This window comes from Antechinus flavipes, chromosome 2, assembly GCF_016432865.1.
Source record: "Antechinus flavipes isolate AdamAnt ecotype Samford, QLD, Australia chromosome 2, AdamAnt_v2, whole genome shotgun sequence".
In the NCBI taxonomy this organism is placed as follows: domain Eukaryota; kingdom Metazoa; phylum Chordata; class Mammalia; order Dasyuromorphia; family Dasyuridae; genus Antechinus; species Antechinus flavipes.
This window is the reverse complement of record NC_067399.1, coordinates 366,136,573-366,148,115: the sequence shown is the minus strand read 5'-3', so window position 1 is coordinate 366,148,115 and position 11,543 is coordinate 366,136,573. Positions and strand designations below refer to the sequence as shown.

The following is an 11,543-nucleotide window of genomic DNA, read 5'->3' as shown; positions in this document are numbered from 1 at the left end:
GGAAGAGGGGAAAGTGAATTTGATTTTTTAACAGCTTTCCTGGCTTTAAAATTCATTGGTTGTTTTTTTTTTTTTTTAATTTCAATATACTGTTATAGTAAATAAAATGTAAATGTTACTGTGGTTTTGAGAATGAGGGAGAGTACTCAGAATTTGGTGATTGAGATAGGGAGAAAAGAAGAAAGGAGAGCCAGTTCTCAGCAGATTGGTTGAAGAGAAAAAACGTCCCCATTCTTTAATTCTATTTCTCCATGATTTGTTCAACCCTAGCACTGGTTGATTTCAGATGATTTCCAGTTATCTTTGTATTCATGGACAATCCAAAAAGAAGGCTTTCAGTGATGAATAATCCATCCCCAAATGGTTCATCTGTCCCTCCTGACTTTATTCCTGCAAGAGTAATTAAAGAAATAACAGTCAGCCTTCTAGCTTTAAGTAAATTGGGATGGTTGGGATTGAATCTGCTCCAAAAATACTTTAGAAGCCCTCCCTAATCGTGGTGAGACTCTTTGTTCTTCTAACATACTTTATTTGAGTAACTTGCCCAGAGTAAACTGGTTGAGTGTGATGGTCCCAAAGAGTTTATATGTTTTTAAATTTTTATTTTTTAAATTACATATTAAAACAATTTTTGCATTCATTTTTTAAAATTTTGAGTTTCAAATTCTTTCCTTCCCTCCCTCTTTGTCTCCCTTCTTTTCTCCCTCCCCCCTCCCACTGAGGAGGCAAGTAATTTAACATAGTCTATATATGTGCAGTCATTACAAGTGATTCTTTTTTTTTTTTTTGAGAGTCTAAGTGACTTGCCCAGGGTCACACAGCTAGAAGTAAGTGTTAAGTGTCAGAGATCAAATTTAAACTTAGGTCCTCCTGACTCCAGAGCTGGTGCTCAATCCACTGTGCCATCTAGCTGCCCCACTGCATATGATTCTTGTGGAAGAAATGCTCATTTTGTTCCAAATAATTGAGAAAGAGTATAATTTGGCTTGAGGCATAGCTTACACTATGTAAGAAGTGGAGAGGCCAAAGAGTGGGCTCTTTTGAAAAGTAGTTTGCAGCTGAGAATGGAAATTGCCTGCCTAGTCCCTTGTAAGAAGCAATAGTGGACAGATGCCATAATAAATTCAAAATGGGTATGTGATTTTGATATTAAAGATCCTATCATTAAAAAATTGGAAGAAAAGCAGCTAATAGAGTTTTCACAACTATTAATGGTAAATAAATTCTTAATCAAACAAGGGATAAAAGCAATTACAAAAGTTAAAATAGTATTAATAATGTGAAATTGAAAAGCTTTTAAACAAACAATTGGTATATCTGGTTAAATGGAAAAAAAATATTGGTATCAAATTTCTTGGATAAAGGCTTGACATTCAATATATATAGACAACAGAAATTTATAGCTAAAAGCTATTCCTTAATAGATAGGAGTCATTGATTTAAAAAAAATCCCCACATACATCAAAATATGAATAGTACCATGCTTTTGTGGCAAAAACGAATTGGAAACAAAGTAGATGCCCACTGATTAACAAATGCTAGTACATGAATGTATTGAAATATTACTGTGCTATGAAGAAATGACAAATATGATGAATACAGAGAAGCAGGGAAAGATTTATGTGAACTAATACAAAGTGAAGTAAGTAGAGCTAATAAGCAATGGAAGATAGAATCACAATGGAATAGCAGGAAATACTACCTCTCCTCCTCCTCCTCTTTCTCCCCCTTACAATAAAGTAACTGTTCCAAACATATCTAAAAATGTGTTTTTAGCCTAGTTGGAAAATCCAAGAAAAAAATCACATTGAGTCTTTTTCCAACCAAAATCAGAACAGGGAGACAGAGAGATCTGTGGACACTAGGGATTGGGTCTGGCCAGGAGCAGCTATGTTGGAGAATTCTAATCCAGAAAAAAGTCATGTCCTAAAAAAAGAAGAGATCCCAGATGCAGCAGAAAGGGGCTTAAATTTGCCTACAGAGTGGGAACAAGTACCAATTGGGAAGTGTTTGCTCCCTACTTAGTTTCTGTTCCCATTTTCTCAACCCAGATCAGGGATGAATTAAAGAAGAAACCTGTGCTCAAGGGTGATGTCCCAGCATAAGAAGTAGATACAGCAAACAAGTTCAGAAGAAAACAGCTGTCATAAAAACAGTAATTCTATAAATGAGGTGCAGAGGAAGAATAGACACAGAGACATTAGATGGAGAAATAGTTCTGAAAATCTATTCACATAATGAATGGGTTAAATAGGCAATACTACATATATATCATGAAGGGTATAACATTCTTCAAAATCTATAAAGAAATAAAGGGAGGGAGGGATGGGCAGACCAGGAAACAAAGGGTGTGGGAAGAAGACAAGGGAGGGATCTATGGGTGGGGGGAAATTAAGTAATAGCAAGGCAAATTAGGAGCAGAATTAAAGCAATGAGTCAGGAGGAATAGGAAAGATATATATGTATGAGGGAGGGAGGATAAGATGTGTGTGTCTATGTATGGGTGTGTATATATTTATATATGTAAACATAAATATATTCTTTCTTAACTACTAGCCTGCTTGAAGGATGATGGTGGGAGAAGAAAGGGGGAAAAAGAATAAAGTTAAAAAGGTGAGCAACAGAGAACAAAAGAATAATTTGCAACGAAGTAAAGAAAAGATGGACACTCATGAATATAATTTCTTCTATTAATATTTATACTTTCTTGATCTGGAAATTTGTTATTATATATTTTGAATCCTCCCTGATGTTCTGCTAGGTATGTGTCAATGTTCTTTTTTGTTTTGTATTGCTTTTCGGTTTTCCTTTTTTCTTATTCTGTTTTTTAAAATAAAACAAATAAAAATATTTTTTAAAAAAGGAAAGCAGTTGCTATGTGGCTTGAATCCCAGAGTTGAAGCTGGATTTCTGCTTAAGCTTCCAGTCAAATTGGAACTCTGCAAGGAAATAACCAGAGCATATATCAGGTCAAAGAGAAGTCTACAGTTGTGTCTCTCTAAACAATTAGACATTCCCAGATGGTTTATAATGACTGAGTCCCACAACAGACAGTCTGTTATAATAAGCTTGTTGCTCAGACTAAGGTCAGGAACTTGCAGAGCTCAGACCAGGAGGCTAATGATAAGACTTTACCCTGGTTCATACCATTTGGGGAGCACTGAAAGCTTGCAGGTGCTCAGTCTGAGCTATCCCTAACATTCAGGAATAACATTATACTCAATACCCCAAGAAAGTAGCATCAGGACTAGCCCAGACATTCTCTCCAGAAATGTGCAGAGCTTGACCCTGAACTTACTGTCTGAAATCAAGAAGTAGGCTAGAAGAATGAATAAATAAACAAGCAAAAGAAACCAAATTTCACCATAAAAAGCCATCATATTGAGTATAGATGATTAAGACACAAACTCAGAAGAAGGGGATTACTCCAGTTAGTGACTCAATAAGCATTTATTATGTACCAACTATGTGACAGGCACTGTGCTATGTATTGGGGATACAAAGACTATTGTATCAACCCCTATTGTATTGACAACCCCTGCTCTCAAGAAGGTAGCAGTTTAATGAAAAAGTTATGAAATATCTGTTTAGGGAGAGGGAAGTTGGAGATAAGAAGAAGGGGTTGAGGTTGTGAAATACCATGAGAATCATACAGAGAATTTTTAATTTTATCATAGAAGTGATAGGGAATCTTAGTTTATTGTCTAGAGAGATGACAGTCAGATTTGTCCTTTAGGAATACCAATTTGACAGCTGAATAAAGGATAAAGGAGTGAGGAGAGCCTTTAGGCAGAGAACATGGCAATAGATTAGATAGAGACTTTGTAGTTGGGAATGACATTTGGGTTTCAAGCCTGGTGAATGGGATGATGTTAGTATTAATAGAGAAGTTCATATGGGCAGGAGAGTTTTCAGGGAAAAAATAATGAATTCTGATTTGAGATATTCAAAGACAGCTAGAGATATGAAATTGGCCAGAAATTTGGTTCAGGCTGGAAAAATTATTCTGAAAATAGTGGTGATAGTGGTGATTATTAGCATAGTGGTGATAATTGAAATCATGGGAGTTGATGATGTCACCAAGTGAAATACGAATATTTATAAAATATAGAAAGAAAAGAGAAAAACTACAGGATGGAAGTCTAGGGACACATGTGGTAAGTGGCAGTGACATGGACAAAGATGCAGCAAAGACTTGAGAAGGAGGTGATCAGATATATGACAAGAGCCAGGATAGATAAGTGTCATGGGAAATCTTGAGAGAAGATGGTATCAAGAAGAGAACTTATCAACATGTCAAAGGCTGTAGAGAGATTAAAAAAGATGAGATTAAGAAGGACGTGACCTTATTTCAAGATCATTAGATTTGATAATTAGAAGTCATTGGTAACTTGGAGATAATAGTTTAAACTTGGAAAGATGACTGTTCCTGACTCCAGGTCCAAGTACTATTCACTGTACATAGCTGCCCTATCCCTCCTTCTTTTTTTAAGATAATTTTTAAAAGTTTATTTTTAATATGCATTGCTTTATGAATCATGATGGGACAGAAAAATCAAAGCAAAAGGGAAAAACCATGTGTGAGATTAAAAAAACAGAAGAAGTGAACATAATATGTGTTGATTTACATTCAGTCTCCTTAGTTCTTTTTCTGGATGCAGATGGCATTTTCTGTTCAAAGTCTATTGGGATTGCCTTGGATCACTAAACCACTGAGAAGAACCAAGTCTTTCATAGTTGATCATCGCACATTTTTGCTTTTATTGTGTGCAATGTATTCCTGGTCTGTTTATTTCACTCAGTTTATGTAAATCTTTACAGGCCTTTCTAAAGTCAGCTTGTTCATCATTTTTTATAGAATAATAATATTCTATTACCTTCATATATCACAACCTGTTCAGTCATTCCCCAATTGAAGTAGCTGCCCCATCCATACTTAAGCAAAAAACTCCCTGAAAATTAAAATAGTCCAAATAGAAGCTAATGACTCCAGGAGACAAGAAAAAATATTAAAATAATCAAAAAACTGAAAAAAAGAAGAAAAGCTAATATATCTCATAACAACAATAGCAATAGCACACAAACCTGGAAAATAGGTAGAGAAGAGAAAATTTAAGAATTACCAATCTAAGATCTAAAGAAGAGCTTAGATATAATGTTTCAAGAAACAATAAAAGAAAACTGCCCATATCTCTTAGGGTGAGCGGACAAAGTGAAAATAGAAAGTATTTATCAGTAGCTTACAAAAAGAAATGCATGAAAATTCCAAGGAACATTATAACCAAAATCCAGAAGTTTAGGTTAAACAAAAATACTGCAAATAACAAGAAAGAATTCAAGTATCAGTTTATCACAGTCAGAATGACACATGATTTAGCACCTATCATCTTGTGGTATAGAAGAGCTTAGAATATGACATTCCAGAAGCCAAAAGATACAGGTTTTTAATCAAGAATAACTATGTCCATTAAAACTGAGCACTCTTCTGTGGAGGGGGTGGGGAATATGAATTTTATTATGAAAAAGAGAACTTCCATGCATTATTGATGAAAAGATCAGAGGAAACACAAGGCAAGAAAAATAAAAAGGCAAAGAAAAAAAGAATAATTATAAAGCAATAAGTAAGGATCAACTGCTTACAATATAAAATGAGAAGGTAATATGTATGCCTTCTGAACTTTATCATTATCATGAATCTTCGAGGAAATCTAATTAAACAGGTCTGGAGTGGCTCTTAGTGATCTTTAAAGAAGAAGGAAAAGGTGGAGAAGAGGACTATCTATCTTTGGAGTGGAGGATAAAGAAGAGGAAGGTTAAGGAAAATTATTTCACCTAATCTGTGTGCACAAATGGAAGTCTATGCAAACAAAATTGAACCTTACTCTCCTTTGAAATGATCAAAGGATGGAAGAGTGCACACACACACACACACACGTGCACGTGCACACACACACACACACACACACACACATTCATTCTATAATTGACTGAATTGGAAATAGGAAGTGGACTGGGATACATATTGCCTCCAGGGCCACAGAGAAGCACGCTAATGGTAGCCTAGTGGGCTAAAGCAAAGGAGGAGGATTGTTCTATATCATATAAGATCATAAGGCCTAAGTATAACAACATCTGGAGATGGCTCTCGCTGGACCACTAAAAAGAGGAAATGCTCTCAGAATCAGGAGGAAGCATATCCCTCTTGCTAGAGCAACCAAAGGAAAAGGCCACAATTGCCCTATTCTAGATATAGCTGAGAAGAAGTGTCATTTTAAGGAAATTTTAATATTTTATTTAATCCAATGCTATGCCAGAATCTGGGATAATATTCCCATTGGAACTCAAAAGATTTAGGAGAGAATCTCTCCTCTAGACTCCATATTTATCAAGTTTCATTTTGTTTGTTTTGGTTTTTTAAAGGGAAGGAGATGATGAACAGCAAGCTATATATACTTTCTGCAACAAGTGACTTAATTATGATAATAACCTGAACATTCCCCAAAGTTATTCACAATTTTAGCAGGAAGAGACCTTTTAATAATATCTATTCTGTCTCCAATATTATGATAGTACATCAAGGACAGTACATCAAAGACATTACATCTACTTTGCTGAACTTCCTCATAGAGATTTATCCCAATCAGTGACACCCTGGTTATTTCCCACTCCCATTAATAGCTTCTTTAAAAAAGATAAATTTTACTGGTATCATTTGCTTTTACGTCTCCTAAATTCCCCTTCCATCTCTTTCTTTCATGCTTCTCAAAGAGTCATTTTATATAAAACAGAATGCTTTGATAAATATGGAAATGTTTAGAAGAATTGAACATGTTTTATATCAGATTGCTATCTAGGGGAGGAGGAAAGGGAGGAAAGAGAGAGAAAAATTTGTAACACAAGGTTTTGCCAAGATGAATGTTAAAAACTGTCTTTGCATGTATTTGGAAAATAAAATATTATTAAAAATAAATAAATTTTTTAAAAAAGAATGCTTTTTTAAATAAAAAAGACAAATTGATCAATATTTTCCCTCCCCAAATTAAATATTTCACTCTCATAAACTTTTCATTTCTGCAAAGGAGTCAAGGGTGGTGTCTTCTACCTCTTCTTTGCAATACATTGTAATACTTGTTCTTTGTAATTTCACAACATTCATTTTCAGGAATCCTCCCTTAAGGCAATTGAGTGATGTTGTTTCAATCATAGAAAGAAAAAAAAAATACTGGAGTCCCATGGTTCCTATACAATGGATGAAACAGAGAATCCTGTTCTCCCTGGCCCTCTTCCTGAAATCCTGTAGCTCTTTGTCTTCTCTGATGCTTCTTCATCAGGCTTTAGCTGACCGCATCTCAATTCAGGAATTTGCCAGCTCATCTTTGGCATCTTCAACCCTCTTTGGTTTCTCATTTTTCCTATAGAAAAACTACAAGCTCTGGAGACCTGTGGAAATCCCCTCTGCCTGACTCCTTCTCCCCACAAAAAATCACACAATCCCATCAGAGAGAGAGAGAGAGAGAGAGAGAGAACAAAAACAAACAAAAACACAACAGTTTTTCTTTTCCCTGGTTGTCTCTGGGAAAGACTCACCTGTGAAACCAGATACTGTTTTCCCATTTTTATTTACTTTCAGTTTTTCACTCTTTGTCCAAGTATCTGCAATCAGGGCATTTGGTTTCTTTTTGACTCAATTTTAAAAGTAGGAAAAATCATTTCTGTAGCATACAATCATCCAAAGGACTCTGAAAAGGGACCCTGGGAGCCTCTATTCTTCAGTTGAAGGGCTAACACATTCCTTCTTGGTGTGTGGGTATGTGTCGGTTTGTACTCTATGCTATCAGAGTCTTTCAGAAGGTCTGAGATTGGTAGTCAGTCCATTACTCCTACTGAGCACCATAGCCCAGTCTTTGGAAAATACTACCTTGGCAGATGGGTGTTGTTACTAACTAGTCATTTTTATCTTCCCTCTGTAACCTCAGAGGGCTATCTGGGATACTATAAACTGGGGGTTATGCAGTATTGTTCTTGGTGTGTTATCATAGTTGGAGAAAGATTAGATGTTGAAAGTTGTCTTCCTGTTAGAAATGTGAGTAACTTTGGGAAATATCCAGTTTATTATTATGTCACTTGTTGTTGACATTATATGTAGTTTGCTGTTCCCCCCCACCATTCCCTGAAAACAAAACAAACAAACAAAAAAGAAATCTTTATAAGTCTGGAGTTTAGAGGAAAGTTTCTCTCCTAAGTCTTTGGATTTCAGTGGAAATATTATCTCAGTATCACCTCTTCAATTAAAACCATTTCTAATCATATGAAAAGGTGCTCTCAATCACTATTGATCAGAGAAATGTAAATCAAGGCAACTGAAATACCATCACACAACTGATTGGCTAAGATGACAGGAAAAGATAATGATGAATATTGGAGGGATGTGGGAAAACTGGGACACTGATGCATTATTGGTGGAACTGTAATGGATCCAACCATTCTGGAGAGTAATTTGGAACTAAATTCAAAAAGTTCTCAAACTGTGCATACCCTTTGATCTAGTAGTGTTTCTACTGGGCTTATATCCCAAAAGAGATCTTAAATGAGGAAAAGGGACCCACATGTGCAAAAATGTTTTTGTAGTGGCAAGAAACTGGAAACTGAATGGATGCCCATCAATTGGAGAATGGCTGAATAAGTTATGTTATATGAATGTTATGGAATATTATTGTTGTATAAGAAATGATCAGCAGGATGATTTCAGAGAGGCCTGGAGAGACTTACATGAACTGACGCTAAGTGAAATGAGCAAAACCAGGGGATCATTGTACATGACAGCAAGAAGACTATATGATGATCAATTCTGATGGACATGACTTTTTCCAACAATGATGCCAGTTCCAATGATCTTATGATGAAGAGAGCATCTACACCCAAAAAGAGGACTGTGGGAACTGAATGTGGATCACAACATAACATTCTCACTCTTGTTTTGATCTGATTTTTCTTGTGCAGCAAGAGAATTATGTAAATATATTTACACATATTGGATTTAAAATATATTTTAACATGTATAACATATATTGGATGGCTTGCCATCTAGGGGAAAGGGATGGGTGGAAGGAGAGGGAAATCTGAAATACAAGGCTATGCAAGGATTATTGTTGAAAAATTATCTGTGGACTTCCGGTTAAGATGGCGGAGAGGAGGCTCACAGTTGCATAAGCTCCGCGCTTTCTCTCACTATCCACTTCATTACAAGCCTCTGAATCAATGCTTGACTGAAAAAACCCACAAATAGTTACCAAGAGAAGCCATCCTTGAGATCCGCCAAGAAAGGTCTGTCTTTACTGGAGGGCTGGGGCGGTTTTAGATCGGGCGCAGGCGGCGGGCAGCGGCAGTGAGAGCACGGGAGCAGACTGGAGAGGGGGTGGAGAGTGATCGTAGCCGTTTCTGCGGGGAGAGCTTCGCTACAGGTTTGGATACTTTCCTCCGGCAGCAAGTCAACAGCCCAGCAGAGAAGCTAAAAACACCGGGGCTGAAGAATACAACCCCAAACAGCTGGAGTCCCTCAGGACCTGGCTGCCCCCCCTTCCCCCCCCTCAGTGACTCAGCACGCTCTGGGATCTCAGAGCGCAGGCGCAGCACAGTCCTGCTAGTGCCTCACTGCTGCCCCCTGCAGTCTGTAGAGGAAGCTCGATAACACACCCAGCCCCCCCCCAAAGAAAGACTCCAGTTTTTTCTGTTTTTCTTTGGTAGTTTGTCCCTGATTAATAGACAGAATGAGCAAGAAGCTGAAGAGGACTTTAACCCTTGACAGCTTCTACACAGATAGAGAGCAGACTCTAAATCCTGAGGAGACTAAAAACAGGCAGTCCCCAGGTGATTCCCAAAGGAGGAGATTGTCTGTTCCTCAGCACAGATGAACCTCATAGAAGTGATTAAAAAGGCTCTCACAAGGGAGCTAGAAGAAAAATGGGGAAAGCAGAGTGAGGCTTGGGAAAAGGAGAGGGAGGCTTGGCAAAAGAGCCTGGAGAAAGTTAAAGAGAGAGTGGATAAAGAAGTAAAATCCTTGAAAAATAGGATTAGTGAACTGGAAACAGAAAACAGCTCTCTAAAAAACAAAATTGGCGAAATGGAAAAAAATTCCACAGAACAAAAGAACTCAATGGGACAATTAGAGAAAGATTTTAAAAAAGTGAGTGAAGAGAATACTTCACTGAAAATCAGAATTGAACAAGTGGAATTGAATGACTCGAGGAGACAAGAAGAATCAGTCAAGCAAATCCAAAAAAATCAAACAATGGAGAAAAATGTGAAATACCTTCTGGGGAAGACAACAGACCTGGAAAACAGATCCAGGAGAGACAATCTGAGAATCATTGGACTCCCAGAAAAACATGATGAAAAAAAGAGCCTGGACACTGTCTTCCAGGAAATTATCAAAGAGAACTGCCCAGAAGTCATAGGAACAGAGGAAAAAATAAACATCGAAAGGATTCATCGATCACCCACTGAAAGGGATCCTAAAATCAAAACACCAAGGAATATAGTGGCCAAATGCCAGAACCCTCAAATGAAAGAAAAAATATTGCAAGCGGCTAGAAAAACCCAATTCAAGTATCAAGGAGCCACAATAAGGATCACCCAGGATCTGGCAGCATCCACATTAAAAGATCGAAGGGCCTGGAATATGATATTCCGAAAGGCTAAGGAACTTGGTATGCAACCAAAAATAACTTACCCAGCGAGAATGAGCATCTTTTTCCAGGGAAGAAGATGGACATTCAACGAAGTAAGCGAATTTCATCTATTTCTGATGAAAAAACCAGAACTTAACAAAAAGTTTGATCTACAAATATAGAACTCAAGAGAAATCTAAAAAGGTAAAGATTAATCTTGGGAACTATATTTTGACTATATAGATGTATAAAGAATACATGTATACCTTGTTCTAGAAATTGATGTGGAAAGGACATTGTACCAGAAAAAGGGTAAAGTGGGGGTAGTACATCTCATGAAGAGGCATAGGAAACCTATTATATCTGAGAGAAAGAATGGAGGGGGATGAATATAGTGGGTATCTTACTGCCTTCAGAATTGGCTTTAAGTGAAAAATCTTAAGACATATTCAATCTATGGTGAAACTTCTCCCATCTCATTGAAAAGTGAGAAGGGAAAAGTGGAAAGGGAAGGAATAAGCTAAGCGGAAGGGAATACGGGAACTGGGAGGGAAAGGGGTAAGATAGGGGGAGGAACTCTAAGGCGGGGGGAGGGACACTAAAAAGGGAGGGCTGTGAGAAGCAAGGGGTGCTCACAAGCTTAATACTTGGAAGGGGGGGAAAGGGGAAAGAAGGGAGGAAAGCATAAACCGGGGTTAACAAGATGGCAAGTAATACAGAATTGGTCATTCTAACCATAAACGTGAATGGGGTAAACTCCCCCATAAAGAGGAAGCGGTTAGCAGAATGGATTAAAAGCCAGAATCCTACAATATGTTGTTTACAGGAAACACACCTGAAGCGGGGAGATACATGCAGGTTAAAGGTAAAAGGTTG

The 11,543-nt window shown here is 37.3% G+C and overlaps 1 long non-coding RNA gene across 1 annotated transcript; it reads right to left on the bottom strand.

The window, feature by feature from the left end:
* Window positions 1–205: 205 nt before the first annotated feature.
* On the bottom strand, window positions 206–7,831 carry LOC127546313 (uncharacterized). The gene is made up of 2 exons (XR_007950026.1): window positions 7,588–7,831; window positions 206–390 (listed from the first exon to the last, which is right to left on the bottom strand). It is a non-coding gene; the product is annotated as an uncharacterized LOC127546313 (long non-coding RNA).
* Between the last annotated feature and the right edge of the window lie 3,712 nt (window positions 7,832–11,543).